The sequence below is a fragment of the Brienomyrus brachyistius genome, unplaced genomic scaffold, assembly GCF_023856365.1.
Source record: "Brienomyrus brachyistius isolate T26 unplaced genomic scaffold, BBRACH_0.4 scaffold65, whole genome shotgun sequence".
In the NCBI taxonomy this organism is placed as follows: domain Eukaryota; kingdom Metazoa; phylum Chordata; class Actinopteri; order Osteoglossiformes; family Mormyridae; genus Brienomyrus; species Brienomyrus brachyistius.
Genome location: NW_026042340.1, coordinates 1,029,786 through 1,045,868, shown reverse-complemented (window position 1 = coordinate 1,045,868; position 16,083 = coordinate 1,029,786). Strand labels below are relative to the sequence as shown.

General features: G+C 47.3%; 1 protein-coding gene and 1 long non-coding RNA gene across 2 annotated transcripts in view; one reads left to right on the top strand and one right to left on the bottom strand.

Annotated features, from left to right (window-relative positions):
* Nucleotides 1–16,083, bottom strand: part of LOC125725332 (protein NLRC5-like) — a 554,938-nt gene that overhangs the window by 464,603 nt on the left and 74,252 nt on the right. The gene's annotated exons all lie outside the window — the stretch shown is intronic.
* LOC125725360 (uncharacterized) lies at nt 11,093–12,813 on the top strand. Its single transcript, XR_007387455.1, has 3 exons — nt 11,093–11,252; nt 11,701–11,924; nt 12,629–12,813. It is a non-coding gene; the product is annotated as an uncharacterized LOC125725360 (long non-coding RNA).

The window sequence follows — 16,083 nt, the reverse complement described above, 5'->3', positions numbered from 1 at the left end:
AGTCTGCCTCACTGAGGCTTCGGTCCAGTCACCCATCACTGCCTGTATGTCCTGAAACTCATACCATACTACAATAAAACGGCCTACTGGCTGAAACAACTGGAATTGTGTTTTGAAGCTGAAATTACAGTGAAAGTACATATAAATTGATGATATCATGGTTTGTGAGCCCAGATCTGAGGTCAGGCAGCAGCCTCAGTCTCCTCCTGTCTACCACCTTCCTCCCTCATCCACAGTTCTGTCCCAAGCAGACCCTGATGGCAGTGAGGATGAGGCCTGGTAGGGATGTCAAGGGCAAGGAGACCAGCCTGGGAAGGATTAACATCCAGAACAGTGAAGAGATCAGAGCTGTAAAATCACTGAGGATCTCCTCAAGGAGAGGGGTGTACAGAGTCTGCCGTGTTCTTGTGAAAACGCTGGATGCTGGTGAAGACTGTGGAATACCCACTAATACTGACCTCAGTACCTCCAGTTTAAACTGTGGAATACACAATAATACTGACCTCAGTATCTCCAGTTTACACTGTGAATCCCCCAGTCCAGCAGAGAGCAGCGTCACTCCTTTATTCTTTAGGTCATTGTCACTCAGGTCCAGCTCTCTCAGGGGGGAAGAGTTTGATCTTAGAGCTGAAGTCACCATTTCACAGTGTTTATCTATGAGACCACAGCCTTTCAGCCTGGAACAGAAAACACTTTAAGACACAGACATATACACATCCTACACTTTAGCTAAATACCAAACATTACAATCAGCATTTGTTTTCAATATAATTAGCAGCACAGCTTACATTTCAAAATGAATTACAGTCTGCAGAGTGTCCTGTGCATCCTGGTACTTTGCTGCAGTCAGATGATCACTAATTGTGAGTCAGTGCATCTTAGCTCAAAACTAGAGGTAAAAGCATTAAGTACAAGCTACAGCCAAAATCACAGAATATATAGGAATACAGCAAGATGGATGTGAACCTCCCATAACAGTCAGACCAGTGCTTCCAGTGCAGTCCTTAGCCATCTCTCTGCCAGGTGTCCCTACACTCGACACGTATCACTGAAAGGAGGAGATGCGAACCCTCCCATAACAGTCAGACCAGTGCTTCCAGTGCAGTCCTTGGCCATCTCTCTGCCAGCTGTCCCTACACTCGACACGTATCACTGAAAGGAGGAGATGTGAACATCCACAGCAGCTAATGCAGCAGCAACTGGCACTTGGATTCCTGATCACATGAGTAAAATCCTTTTTGCCTGTATTGTTATACCTGGGATCATGTCAAATCACCAATTAGGTTTGAGTGATATGACGATATTATCGGTAATCAGTGTAATCAGACACGTCATAACATGGTTAAATTTGAGGTTAATCTTAGTGTCCAAAGAGCAAAGTCCAAAAGAAAAGTATACAATGTTAGCAAGGCTAACTTTAATGGTATGAGACTGAAGCTAGAAACTGCAAACTAGATGGAGTTAAACAGCAAAACCTTTGAAGAGGCATGGGAATTTTTTAAAAGCCTAGAATATTGTGTGCAGTCAATCAATCATTATTTATATAGCTTGTTAAACCACAGGGCTTTACAAACATTTAAAAAGAAGAAAAAGAAAGAAATTCAAATAAGCACAGAATAAATAACAATAAGCAGAAAAGAAATTAAAATAGAGTAAAAATGTATATAAAATAAATAAAAATAATAAAATACCATCATAAAGGACTTTAACCACCCATATTCGCTGTAGGGGCCCCTCCCTCACAGGGGCCTCTAACCCCTATGTCTTCTAGGGAGAGCGACCCCCCCCCCACAGTAACTGATAATAATAAATACATAAAATAATAAAACAACTGATTATCATAGATTATTATATGCGGTGGTGAGAAGATGCGTTTTCAGCCTAGTTTTCATAGCACTAAGACATTCAGTAGCTCTAAGGTTCTCTAGGAGAGAGTTTCAGAGTTTGGGCCCATAGTGACTAAAAGCTGCCCCCTCCCTCCCCGGCCAGGTTTTAGGAATAATCAGCAAATTACTGCCGGATGATCTGACTGATCTACCTGAGACATATCTTTCAGTCATGTTACTGAGGCAGGACAGAGCAAAACCACCTATATATTTACAAATTAGCAAATGAACTTTAAAATCAATCCTAGAAGCCAGAGGAAGCCAGTGCAGGGATGTGAGAGCAGCTGTGATGTGATCCCTGTGCCTGGTGCGTGTTATCACTCCGCCAGCGGCATTCTGGGCTCAGTGTAGATGTGATCCCTGTGCCTGGTGCGTGTTAACACCCTGCCAGCGGCATTCTGGGCTCAGTGTAGATGTGATCCCTGTGCCTGGTGCGTGTTAACACTCCGCCAGCGGCATTCTGGGCCCGGTGTAGATGGGATCCCTGTCCCTGGTGCGTGTTAACACCCCGCCAGCGGCATTCTGGGCTCAGTGTAGATGTGATCCCTGTGCCTGGTGCGTGTTAACACTCCGCCAGCGGCATTCTGGGCCCGGTGTAGATGGGATCCCTGTCCCTGGTGCGTGTTAACACCCCGCCAGCGGCATTCTGGGCCCGGTGTAGATGTGATCCCTGTGCCTGGTGCGTGTTAACACCCTGCCAGCGGCATTCTGGGCTCAGTGTAGATGTGATCCCTGTGCCTGGAGCGTGTTAACACTCCGCCAGCGGCATTCTGGGCCCGGTGTAGATGGGATCCCTGTCCCTGGTGCGTGTTAACACCCCGCCAGCGGCATTCTGGGCTCAGTGTAGATGTGATCCCTGTGCCTGGTGCGTGTTAACACTCCGCCAGCGGCATTCTGGGCCCGGTGTAGATGGGATCCCTGTCCCTGGTGCGTGTTAACACCCCGCCAGCGGCATTCTGGGCCCGGTGTAGATGTGATCCCTGTGCCTGGTGCGTGTTAACACCCTGCCAGCGGCATTCTGGGCTCAGTGTAGATGTGATCCCTGTGCCTGGTGCGTGTTAACACTCCGCCAGCGGCATTCTGGGCCCGGTGTAGATGGGATCCCTGTCCCTGGTGCGTGTTAACACCCCGCCAGCGGCATTCTGGGCTCGGTGTAGATGTGATCCCTGTGCCTGGTGCGTGTTAACACTCCGCCAGCGGCATTCTGGGCTCGGTGTAGATGTGATCCCAGTGCCTGGTGCGTGTTAACACTCCGCCAGCGGCATTCTGGGCTCGGTGTAGATGTGATCCCAGTGCCTGGTGCGTGTTAACACTCTGCCAGCGGCATTCTGGGCCCTTTGTAGATGTGATCCCTGTGTCTGGTGCGTGTTAACACTCCGCCAGCGGCATTCTGGGCTTGGTGTAGATGTGATCCCAGTGCCTGGTGCGTGTTAACACTCCGCCAGCGGCATTCTGGGCCCGGTGTAGATGTGATCCCTGTGCCTGGTGCGTGTTAACACTCTGCCAGCGGCATTCTGGGCTCGGTGTAGATGTGATCCCTGTGCCTGGTGCGTGTTAACACCCCGCCAGTGGCATTCTGGGCCCGTTGTAGATGTGATCCCTGTGAGTGGTGCGTGTTAACACTCCGCCAGTGGCATTCTGGGCCCGTTGTAGATGTGATCCCTGTGTCTGGTGCGTGTTAACACTCCGCCAGTGGCATTCTGGGCCCGTTGTAGATGTGATCCCTATGCCTGGTGCGTGTTAACACCCCGCCAGTGGCATTCTGGGCCCGTTGTAGATGTGATCCCTGTGAGTGGTGCGTGTTAACACTCCGCCAGTGGCATTCTGGGCCCGTTGTAGATGTGATCCGTGTGACTGGTGCGTGTTAACACCCCGCCAGTGGCATTCTGGGCCCGTTGTAGATGTGATCCCTGTGTCTGGTGCGTGTTAACACTCCGCCAGCGGCATTCTGGGCCCGGTGTAGATGTGATCCCTGTGCCTGGTGCGTGTTAACACTCCGCCAGCGGCATTCTGGGCCCGGTGTAGATGTGATCCCTGTGCCTGGTGCGTGTTAACACACCGCCAGCGGCATTCTGGGCCCGGTGTAGATGTGATCCCTGTGCCTGGTGCGTGTTAACACACCGCCAGCGGCATTCTGGGCCCGGTGTAGATGTGATCCCTGTGCCTGGTGCGTGTTAACACACCGCCAGCGGCATTCTGGGCCCGGTGTAGATGTGATCCCTGTGTCTGGTGCGTGTTAACACTCCGCCAGCGGCATTCTGGGCCCGGTGTAGATGTGATCCCTGTGATTGGTACGTGTTAACACTCCGCCAGCGGCATTCTGGGCCCGGTGTAGATGTGATCCCTGTGTCTGGTGCGTGTTAACACTCCGCCAGCGGCATTCTGGGCTCGGTGTAGATGTGATCCCTGTGTCTGGTGCGTGTTAACACTCCGCCAGCGGCATTCTGGGCCCGGTGTAGATGTGATCCCTGTGATTGGTACGTGTTAACACTCCGCCAGCGGCATTCTGGGCCCGGTGTAGATGTGATCCCTGTGTCTGGTGCGTGTTAACACTCCGCCAGCGGCATTCTGGGCCCGGTGTAGATGTGATCCCTGTGATTGGTACGTGTTAACACTCCGCCAGCGGCATTCTGGGCCCGGTGTAGATGTGATCCCTGTGATTGGTACGTGTTAACACTCCGCCAGCAGCATTCTGGGCCCGGTGTAGATGTGATCCCTGTGATTGGTACGTGTTAACACTCCGCCAGCGGCATTCTGGGCCCGGTGTAGATGTGATCCCTGTGTCTGGTGCGTGTTAACACTCCGCCAGCGGCATTCTGGGCCCGGTGTAGATGTGATCCCTGTGCCTGGTGCGTGTTAACACTCCGCCAGCCACATTCTGGGCCGGTGTAGATGTGATCCCTGTGTCTGGTGCGTGTTAATAGTTCGCCAGCGGCATTCTGGGTCCGGTGTAGATGTGATTCCTGTGCCCGCTGCGTGTTAACACTCCGCCAGCGGCATTCTGGGCCCTTTGTAGATGTGTAACTGAGAATGTGACCCATCTGAATGAAGAAAATAAAAAAATAAAAGAGACTGTCATCGATCTACAGGCCCGTAGTATGAGAAATAACCTGGTGTTCTCAGGCATTCCGGAATCTGCCGAAGAGGACGCAGAAGTTACTGTCAAAGCCTTTATTAAGAACCACCTGAAGCTTTCGGAGGACAATGTGAAAAACATCTGCTTTGAGAGAGTCCATCGGCTGGGAGCCAAGAGGCCTGTGGCACTAAGACCGCATCCTATTGTGGCTAAATTAGGATATTTTAAGCAGAAGGAGCAGGTGAAGAGCGGCAGGGGGCTGAAAGGAACGGACTTTGGCGTAAACGACCAGTTCCCCAAAGAGATCCTGGAGCGACGCAGAGTTCTGTTCCCAATCCGACGTAACTTCATTCAGAAGGGCTCCCGAGCTGTCATCGCCGTAGACCGGCTCTACGTGGATGGGCAGCTATACCGCGACCCCAGTTCCACTCCCTGGTTATATTAATGCCAGTCCAGATAAGAAGCCGTTATATATTTTTCTTATTTCCTCTAATCCTCTTCCAATAACATCTCTCTAGCTCATACATGTCATTCTGTTAATGTAACGTGATGTCATACTGAATACATTACCGTCAGTCTCCGCAGCGCTATAGTACTAGCGATGTTTCCGCTTTTCTCTTGTCCCCATGTATACCCTCACCAACTTGCCCCTTTGTATGTATCCCTCACTTTCCCCTTCTTTCACTACACCGATCACCTGCTTTTCTACTCTGTCACACACAATATCTTCAGGCGTTACGCATCTGCACGACCACGTACATATGCAGTCAGCGTCAATACAACCACTCCGACCTCATAGCGCACACAGACACATAGGACACACACACACACACAAGTGCGTACAAGCTCGCTCAAACCTCATTCACTCGCATGTGCAACATTAGCTGCACACACCGGTCTATGGGCACACTAAGGTTTGTCTCATGGAATGTGCATGGAGCTGGCTCCAGAGAAAAGAGGTTAAATATTTTTCGCCAGCTTAAAAAACTACAGGCAGACGTTGTTTTATTACAAGAGACTCATAGACCTGCCAAAGCTACTGATGAACTTAAAACACCTGAATTTCCTAATGTGCTCTCAGCCTGCTATAACTCTAGACAAAGAGGGGTAGCAATTTTAATACATAAAAATGTCAATTTTACAGTACTCAACACAATTATAGATCCAGAGGGTAGATTTATAATTATTAAATTATCTATACTTAACAAAAAGTTATGTATTGTTAGTATATATGGTCCAAATGTTGATAACCCCTCATTCTTCCACGTTTTATTTACCGCACTCTCTGAACACCTAGATTGCGCACTTGTTCTGGGGGGCGACCTCAACTTCGGACTAGATAAAGAAATGGACAGGCTCAGTACAGCTGCTCAGCGCAACTGGGAATCCACAAATATAGTTAAACAGCACATGAGCGACTATGGACTTTGCGATGCATGGCGTTCTCTTCACCCCACCCGTAGGTAATATACTTTCTTCTCACATGTCCATCACTCTTACTCTCGTCTGGATTATTTCCTAGTCAGTAGCTCACTGCTGAGTGACATTTCAGACACAGAGATACACCCTATAGCTGTCAGCGATCATGCTCCTGTTTCTTTACCCCTAATAAATAGGAAGGCCACTCCACCAAGTAGAAACTGGAGATTTAATGCATCATTGCTTAAAGATGGAGACTTTATTAACTATTTTAAAAAAGAGTGGGCTTTATATTTAGACTATAATGACCTGCCTGGAACATCAGCATCTGTTCTCTGGGAAGCAGGCAAAGCTGTGATGAGAGGTAAAATAATCTCATTCTCATCATATAAAAAGAAAAAAGAAAACAAGTGTATTCAGGAATTAGAAGACACCATCAAATCCTTAGAACAAGCCTACGTTTCATCCCAGGAACAGGAAATGCTGAATAAAATACGTAAAGCAAAACTAGAATTAAATGAAATTATTAACAAAAAAACTCAATTCTTAGCACAAAGGTTTCACTGGCAAAATTATGAACATGGTAATAAATCAGGTCAATTTCTAGCTAATCAGTTAAAAATAAACAAGGAAAAAACAACTATATGTGCTGTTAAAGACTCAAATGGGGAAACAGTATATGGATCCTGACAGAATAAATAAATTTTCAGGGACTTTTACAAATCTTTATATTCACCACAGATAAACCCATCTAAAGACGAAATTGATCAGTTTCTTGATAGTATAACCCTTCCGAAATTATCAGACAATCAAGTGATGGCACTGGACTCTCCGCTGACTCCAGGTGAACTCCAGGAAGCCCTGAACGGTATGCCCAATAAAAAGGCGCCAGGTCCAGATGGATTTCCAGCAGAATTCTATAAAGAATTTCCACCGAAGAACATTCCAGAGAATGTTGCAAGAAACCAGGGAAAATGGTAGGCTACCACCAAATATGAATTCTGCCAACATTAGTCTCTTGCTAAAACCAGGCAAAGACCCTACATTGCCTACCAGCTATCGTCCAATATCCCTTATTAACGTTGACCTTAAAATAATCTGCAAAGCTCTCTCAAAAAGAATAGAGAAGATAACCCCTCTCATAATTCATCCTGACCAAACGGGTTTCATGAAAGGGAGGCACTCATCAACAAATACACGAAGATTACTTAACCTGATAGACTATTCATGCAATAAAAACCTTCAAATTACAATATTGTCTCTAGATGCAGAAAAAGCATTTGATAGAGTTAACTGGAATTTTTTATTTGCAGCTTTGCGCAAATTTGGTTACGGAAACTCTTTCATGAACTGGTTAAAAATATTATATAGTTCCCCAACAGCATATGTCAGGACGAATGACCAAACATCCTCCAGTTTCTGTCTCAAGAGGGGCACCAGGCAGGTATGCCCTCTCTCCCCCTCACTATTTGCAATTTTTATTGAACCACTAGCAGCAGCAATTAGACAGGCTATAGTGATCAAAGGCATTAAATGCATGAATATAGAACATAAGGTAAGTCTTTATGCGGATGATGTGTTACTTCTTCTCCAGCATTCACAAACCACTCTTTCTGAGGTAATTACATTAATAAACTCTTTCTCAAGAGTCTCAGATTATTCGATAAATTGGTTAAAATCTACAGTTCTCCCAATTAATTGCTCCTTCCAGAATAATTCTCCCATTCCACTGCAGTCTGGAGATATTAAATATTTAGGTATTAACGTTTCACCTAGGCTGACAGATTTAACTAAACTAAACCATACCCCACTTTTAACAAAAGTAGAGGATGATCTGGTTAGGTGGAAGTCCCTACCCATATCACTTATGGGAAGGGTCGCCTCAATAAAAATGATGGTTGGAATTTTTAGAATATCAACAAGTTAAATCTATAGTAAAAAGGAAATTAGGGTATAATCAAATCAAATTACAAATACCACCAAGTGTGGCAGAATTCCTTAATCTTAAAACCCCCAAATTACTGTCTAAAATATACAGGACACTTTCTAAAATGGATGAATCAATATTCCTTCCCATTGCAAAATGGGAGGCAGATCTATCAGTCAGCTGGGACCACAATTTCTGGTCTAAGATATGTTTAAAAACCTTTCAACTGATTAGAAATCCCAGTTTACAGTTAATACAATACAAAATCCTGCATAGAGTGCACTATACAGGGCATCGGATGTTCAGGATGGGTTTTACGTCCTCTAGCAACTGCTCACACTGTTAAGGCGACACACCTGACAGTTACATCCACGCTTTTTGGTTCTGTCCACCTACTCAGATGTTCTGGCTCAGGATCTGTGAAGACTTATCAAAGTGTCTGAAATGTACCATTCCAGCATCCCCTTCAGTCTGCTTGTTGGGCGACCTAGATGGTGTCACTACAGATTATAACACAACCCACATGGCTTTCACCGCCTTATACATTGCTAAGAAGACCGTCCTTATGAACTGGAAGAATAAAAATAACCTTAATATCAACCAATATAGAGACAGTTTGTTGAACCATATTAGTCTTGATACAGCTTCTGCCGCCACACTAGATCAATCTCTCTGGGCTCCTTTGATCAGCTCCATCACCTAGTGGGGGTGGGGGGTTAGGGTTTTGTCCTGCTTGGGTCGGTGTCGTTGGCATGGGGGGGGGCATATTGGCTTGGGGCGTCTGGGGGTTCCCTGGGTGGGTTGCTGGGGGGGTTCGGCGCTGGGACTGCGGTCCTGGCCTGGATGGGGCTTTGGTGGCTCTTGGGTGGGGTCCTTCTGGCGGCTGCAGGCGGCGCTGCTGGGGGAGCCTGTGCCGGCGGACGTAGGTTACCGGCCTGGTGGCCATGCTGCTCCTGGGTAAATCCGGGGCGGGCTTGGGGTTCTGGGGGCGCTCTGCCTCCGGGCTGGGGTTCCGGCTGGGCTGGGGGGGCTTGGGTCCTGGTAGGTGTGCCGCCGGGGTGTGGGTCGGTGCGTGCATGGGGGCTCAGCCCCGGTGCGGGGGCCTTCGGCACGTCGGTGGAACTGGGGGAGGTTCTTACCATCTGTCCGCAGGGGGTCCCTGCTTTTGGGGTATCCACTCTGCGGGGGGGGGGGGGGGGAATCCAATAGAGGAGGAGGAGGGACTCAACCTGGATGTCTTTTGTCTTATGCAGTATGGGAGTTGACTGAATGCTGGGGCGGGGGTAGTTTTTCCTCTGGGGTGGGGTCCGGTGGGGCGCCTTGGGCTCTGTGGGGCCGGGTGGTGCCGCTGCCTTGGGCTCCGGTCTGGATGGGCCTGGGCCCCCCGCCCTGGGTGGATTTCGGGGAACGGGGGGTGCCTATGGGGGTCAGCGGGGGAGCTGGCTCCAGAGGGGGGGGAACTTGGCCACCCGCCATTCTTTTCCTCCCCATCCCGAAGTGCCTCCCTCCTCCCGCTCCATCACACCACCACGCACGTAGGGCTTTGAGGTGCAGGTGCGTGGCTGGGATACAGGGGAGGTATCCCTCCTCTGTCCCCTCGCGACCACCTGCATCTCAATCATACATCACAACTTAGACATTCTCATCACTGACTCTCTCATGACACATACATTTAGGGCCTTGGGGGTGGGCACACAGTATGGCATCCAGAGGGCGGTCTGTTCATTCAGCCTTACCTCTGGTGCCAGGGCCCACATCTCAATTTTAATTGCACATAGACATTGAGGGTTCTGGGGAGGGGCCGAGCTAACACCAACTGTTGGTCGGCAGGGGGTGGTTAGCATCATGCCCTTCACCTGTTTTAAAAGCACTTTAGAACAACACACACCAATACCACATCTGAGCGGGCGAAGGGGGGCATGGGGTCTTTTCACACCCCCCGTTCTCCGTTCGCCATTTGGGGCTGGGGGCTGAGAGAGGAAGAGCTGGCCGTCTAGTCGGGGTCTGGGCTGGTGGGCTTCTCGGCTGCTGCGGGGTCCGGGGTGATTTTCTGGTCTCCTCGCCAGAGGAAAAAATGGGGTCCACATAGAGTATATATGGGGAGTGAGAGTATGGGTACAGCGTTCATTTCTGTGTGTCTCTATGTTGGGTGAATGTGTAAATATTTGTTTATGTGTGCATGAGGGTGGGAACGTATGCTTGTATATGTGTATGCCTGTTTGTCTATACGCATGTGTCAGGTTGGGTTCTAGACTCCACCTGAAATAACATCTCGGGCTCTATTCCCCCCCGCCACACTCCCTGCCGGTGGATGGGGCCCCCGGCCGCTGGTGCGTTGGTGGTTCTCGATGTCCGGGGCTGGGTGCTCGGGTGGGTGCTGGCTCACCCTCGGCGGTTGCCTGGCGGGATCTGGCCCTCCTGGGTCTGTCGGGCCCTTGCTGGGGGGTGGGGGGGCCCTTGGATCTCTGGGCCCAGGGCCTGGTCTGCCCTGGTGGGGATGGCCGCCGGCGGAGCCTGCGGGCTCGCCGCCACGGCCCCCTGGGGCTCCTGCACTGTGGCTGCCGGATGGCCTCCCTCCGGAGCTCTCCTCTGCCCTTTTCTGGGTGAGGGATGCTATTCTCCCTGCGGTGGTCCTCCGGGGGCTCCCATGCCCTCCGTGTCTGCTTCATGTCCTGAGGGATGGGGCTGTGGCTCCCCACACACACTACTACACATTTACATGGAGAACCCTTTTGAACACCAGCGCGCTCACAGATACAGGTGTGCACACAGGGGTAAAAACAGGTACTCACAGACACAAACAGGAGTACAAACAGGTTCTCACAGACACATACAGGTGTACACACAGGTTCTCACAGACACATACAGGTGTACACACGGGTTCTCACAGACACATACAGGTGTACAAACAGGTTCTCACAGACACATACAGGTGTACAAACAGGTTCTCACAGACACATACAAGTGTACAAACAGGTTCTCACAGACACATACAGGTGTATAAACAGGTTCTCACAGACACATACAGGTGTACAAACAGGATCTCACAGACACACACAGGTGTACAAATAGGTTCTCACAGACACATACAGGTGCACAAACAGGATCTCACAGACACACACAGGTGTACAAACAGGTTCTCACAGACACATACAGGTGTGCAAACAGGTTCTCACAGACACATACAGGTGCGCAAACAGGTTCTCACAGACACACACAGGTGTGCAAACAGGTTCTCACAGACACATACAGGTGCACAAACAGGTTCTCACAGACACATACAGGCGTACAAACAGGTTCTCACAGACACATACAGGCGTACAAACAGGTTCTCACAGACACATACAGGCGTACAAACAGGTTCTCACAGACACATAATGGTGTACAAACAGGTTCTCACAGACACATACAGGTGTACACACAGGTTCTCACAGACACATACAGGAGTACAAACAGGTTCTCACAGACACATACAGGTGTACAAACAGGTTCTCACAGACACATACAGGTGTACAAACAGGTTCTCACAGACACATACAGGTGTACAAACAGGTTCTCACAGACACACACAGGTGTACAAACAGGATCTCACAGACACACACAGGTGTACACACAGGTTCTCACAGACACATACAGGTGTACAAACAAGTTCTCACAGACACATACAGGTGCACAAACAGGATCTCACAGACACATACAGGTGTACAAACAGGTTCTCACAGACACATACAGGTGTACAAACAGGATCTCACAGACACACACAGGTGTACACACGGGTTCTCACAGACACATACAGGTGTACACACGAGTTCTCACAGACACATACAGGTGTACACACGGGTTCTCACAGACACATACAGGTGTACAAACGGGTTCTCACAGACACATACAGGTGTACACACGGGTTCTCACAGACACATACAGGTGTACACACGGGTTCTCACAGACACATACAGGTGAACAAACGGGTTCTCACAGACACATACAGGTGTACACACGGGTTCTCACAGACACATACAGGTGTACACACGGGTTCTCACAGACACATACAGGTGTACACACGGGTTCTCACAGACACATACAGGTGTACACACAGGTTCTCACAGACACACACAGGTGTACACACAGGTTCTTACAGACACATACAGGTGTACAAACGGGTTCTCACAGACACATACAGGTGTACACACGGGTTCTCACAGACACATACAGGTGTACACACAGGTTCTCACAGACACATACAGGTGTACACACGGGTTCTCACAGACACATACAGGTGTACACACGGGTTCTCACAGACACATACAGGTGTACACTCAGGTTCTCACAGACACACACAGGTGTACACACAGGTTCTCACAGACACACACAGGTGTACACACAGGTTCTCACAGACACACACAGGTGTACACACAGGTTCTCACAGACACACACTGTCTTGATCGGCTGTTGCTCCTTAACATGCTCATTGTGATTCGTACAGATGTTGGTTGTTGTTTTCTCTCATCAGCAGGTATTGAAGCAGATTATCAGTGGTTTTCTTTCTTTTTTTCTCTTTTCCCTCGCTCTCTCTCTATTTCCCTTCTTCTCCGTTTTCGTCCTTCTGTCCCCCTCTCTCTCCCTCTCTTGAGGAAATAAATAAAAATGAATAAATAAACAGAAAAAAAAGAAAGTGTGTCCTCTCCTCTGGATTTGAGATTTTATCAATTCCTTGCCGAGTTCTTGAAGATCTCGAAGGTCCTTGGGATCTTTCCTTTGAAAATCAGTGCCGTCCTGGTGACAAATTCATTATAAGCAGAGATGTACAGGATATTGAACAATACTATAATAATTATCCAGTGTATGGATCTTATTTTGCAGTTGTAACCTTTCACCAACTTATCCAAGCAGGGGCATTGGAGGGGCATGGATACCATGAGAAATTCAGGGGGTCCAGCACTTTTTAGCAGCCCCAAAATACCCCCCACTCAGCAAAATCAACTGAGTGATTGAAAGTGCCAGTCTGAGCAGGGGGTCCAAGTCACATTTTCTATTTGCCTGTATCCAAGTTATGTACTCCTTATGTAGCATTGTAATCTGTAATCATTATAGCATTGTAATCCATAATCATTGTAGCATTGTAATCCGTAATCATTATAGCATTGTAATCCGTAATCATTATAGCATTGTAATCCCTAATCATTGTAGCATTGTAATCCCTAATCATTGTAGCATTATAATCCCTAATCATTGTAGCATTGTAATCCCTAATCATTGTAGCCTTGTAAACCATAATTTGTGGTTTATGATGCTCCCCACCACAGATTCTCTGATGCCTATTCAGCATGCTCATGAGCACCACAATTTTCCCCATTTTTGGGGTGTAAGGGTGTTCATGTTTGGTGGAGATGTAAATGATTGGTATGATGGGATTAGGTTTGGGGTAGGTGGGAACAATGATTGTTGTGGAGTGGTGTTATTGTTGTTTAACAGACAGTTTTCACACCTGCATAGCTCTCTAGTCTATCATACCAGAACACCTCCAATGCAATGCAAATGTGTTAGGGGTCAAAATGTACTTGATTAAAATGCATCCCTTTACATGCCTTTTAAATGCGTCATGAGCAAGGGGGATGGCTGAGATGTTTGGAATGTAGAGATGCGGATTGGAGAGGGGGAGGCACAGACTGTTCAGAAAATGGCTGAGACAGTTGCCCAGAGTACATGTCAGTTTCTTGGATTTGTGTGCCATGGTTTTGATGTGTAATTATTTCTTTAATGAGTGTACAGATTTGGGAAGCTGTGGAAGAAGCAAATGCAGGAGAGGATCCAGGTCCTGATCCACATACAATTCCCAAGACTGGGTGACTTATAGTTTCTTTAATACAATTGATTATTTTGTAGATAATTTTTTTACGTTGTAATAGCAATTCTGTTTAATTTCATTGTCAGTTCTTCTGACATCAGAAGCTCTCCTGACCAGGTAAATTAGGTGTAATTATTACTATACAGTAAAATGTAACATTACTTAAAAAAAATTTTTACCGCATCGCTTACAATTGTAATATTATAGTCATATAAATTGCTTCATTTATATCTATTTTTGAGTGTCTCAAATTTCATCAAATTTAATTTTAATTTTAAAATGATGCATTTAAAACAATTTAAAGTATTATATTTGTTTCAGGCTACAGACAACATTGCATATCTGGAATCTCTCAGATCAGCAGTTAATGATCCAAACCTAGAATGGACTTATTACAGTCACAGTGTGCCGGACTCTGCATTCTTCTGTATATCTCAGGAAAAATGGAAGGATTTGGGGGAAAATCAGCCCAGAAGACATTTCATTGGGCTGGAATTGGACAAATGTTATTTCTGCTGGCATCTGCTCAGTTCATCCATACTGCAGCTTTGGCTTCATTCCTCATAGTGTGAAAAGCATCCATTCAGGAGGACCTGCACCGCTGTTCAAATGTGACGTTCAGCGACTGGTCAGTTACCTGCAGAGTAGTTCTGCAAAGTCAGGAGCTAAAGGCCGTGGTAGAGTTCCATGGTGGTGTTGCACGACAATCCCGAGAAGAACTAAGGCATCGGTACATCAGAGCAGGAACGACTGGGCAAAAGTCTGGAGACGAAGCTCCCAAGGTCTCTATATTTGGAAAGTTTACACAAACTCAGCCCTGAAGTGTTTGACTCTAGAAACCGTGATGAGTGTCCTAGGCCATCTGTTCAAAACATTATCCTGGAATTCCAAAAGACAAACACGGTATCATCAACATGAAGCTGTCAGTCTCAGCATAATGGTGGAAAAGAAGACCCAGTGTCCAGTGGATGTTCTGCAGAAGGTGACCCTTCATCCAAGAGGGGTTTTGCTCTGGTCAGGAAGAAGCTCGGAAGTATTTCACAGTCGGTCAGGAGGACATTGCCTACATTGATGCAACTGGCAGCATTGTGAAGAGGGGAAAACTGACGAAAGCTCCATTCTATGTGTACGAGCCTGTTGTGGGGGGGACCCCCGAAAAGGGTGGCCTGCTTTTCCAGTCGGGACCTTTCTCACCTGTGACCACATCACAGCATCAGTACAATATTTCTTGGCTCATTTCACACAGATCACAGAAAGTTATATGGAAGATTTGTGCATCCAAAAATGATGCCTGAGATGGATCACTGGTGCTGTTGCAGGCCACAGCAAACACATTTGTCAACTCCAACCTCAGTAACATCTTATCTGCTTACTACTGAATCATCACTGGAAAAGCCACCATGAAAGACTGTTCAGTTACAGTTCTGCATTGCAGCCTGAGTCATATAATGATAAACGCCAAGACTCTCTCTCCAAAAAACAGTTTGTTCTTATTAAATTAATATTGTGTTAAAGTACATTCAATTTTAATATAACTTTTAAGAGTTTTACATGTGCTATCATCCGTCTCAACAGCCTTCCAAAGCAATATGGCTTCGGCCTGCTGACAACAGCAAGCACAATACCAGAGCTTGAGGAGATGGTCTTAAGGGTGACAGTTGTCATCTCTAGTCCCTGTGCTGCAGGAAATGTGGAAAAACATTCCCATAACATTCAAACGATGCTGGCATTAATTGACGACGTGTCTCTGGGGAAATACATGATCAAACCTGAAGATGTAGCAGAGGCACCTTTATAATTTTGCTATAATCAGTTAAACACTTCACAGCTTGTGCTTAAATTTACACATGAATGTGATGTTACAGTAGTTAACTTAAATAAACCAACATTGGAGGCATGAACAAATGATCTTAGAACAGCAATGACACAT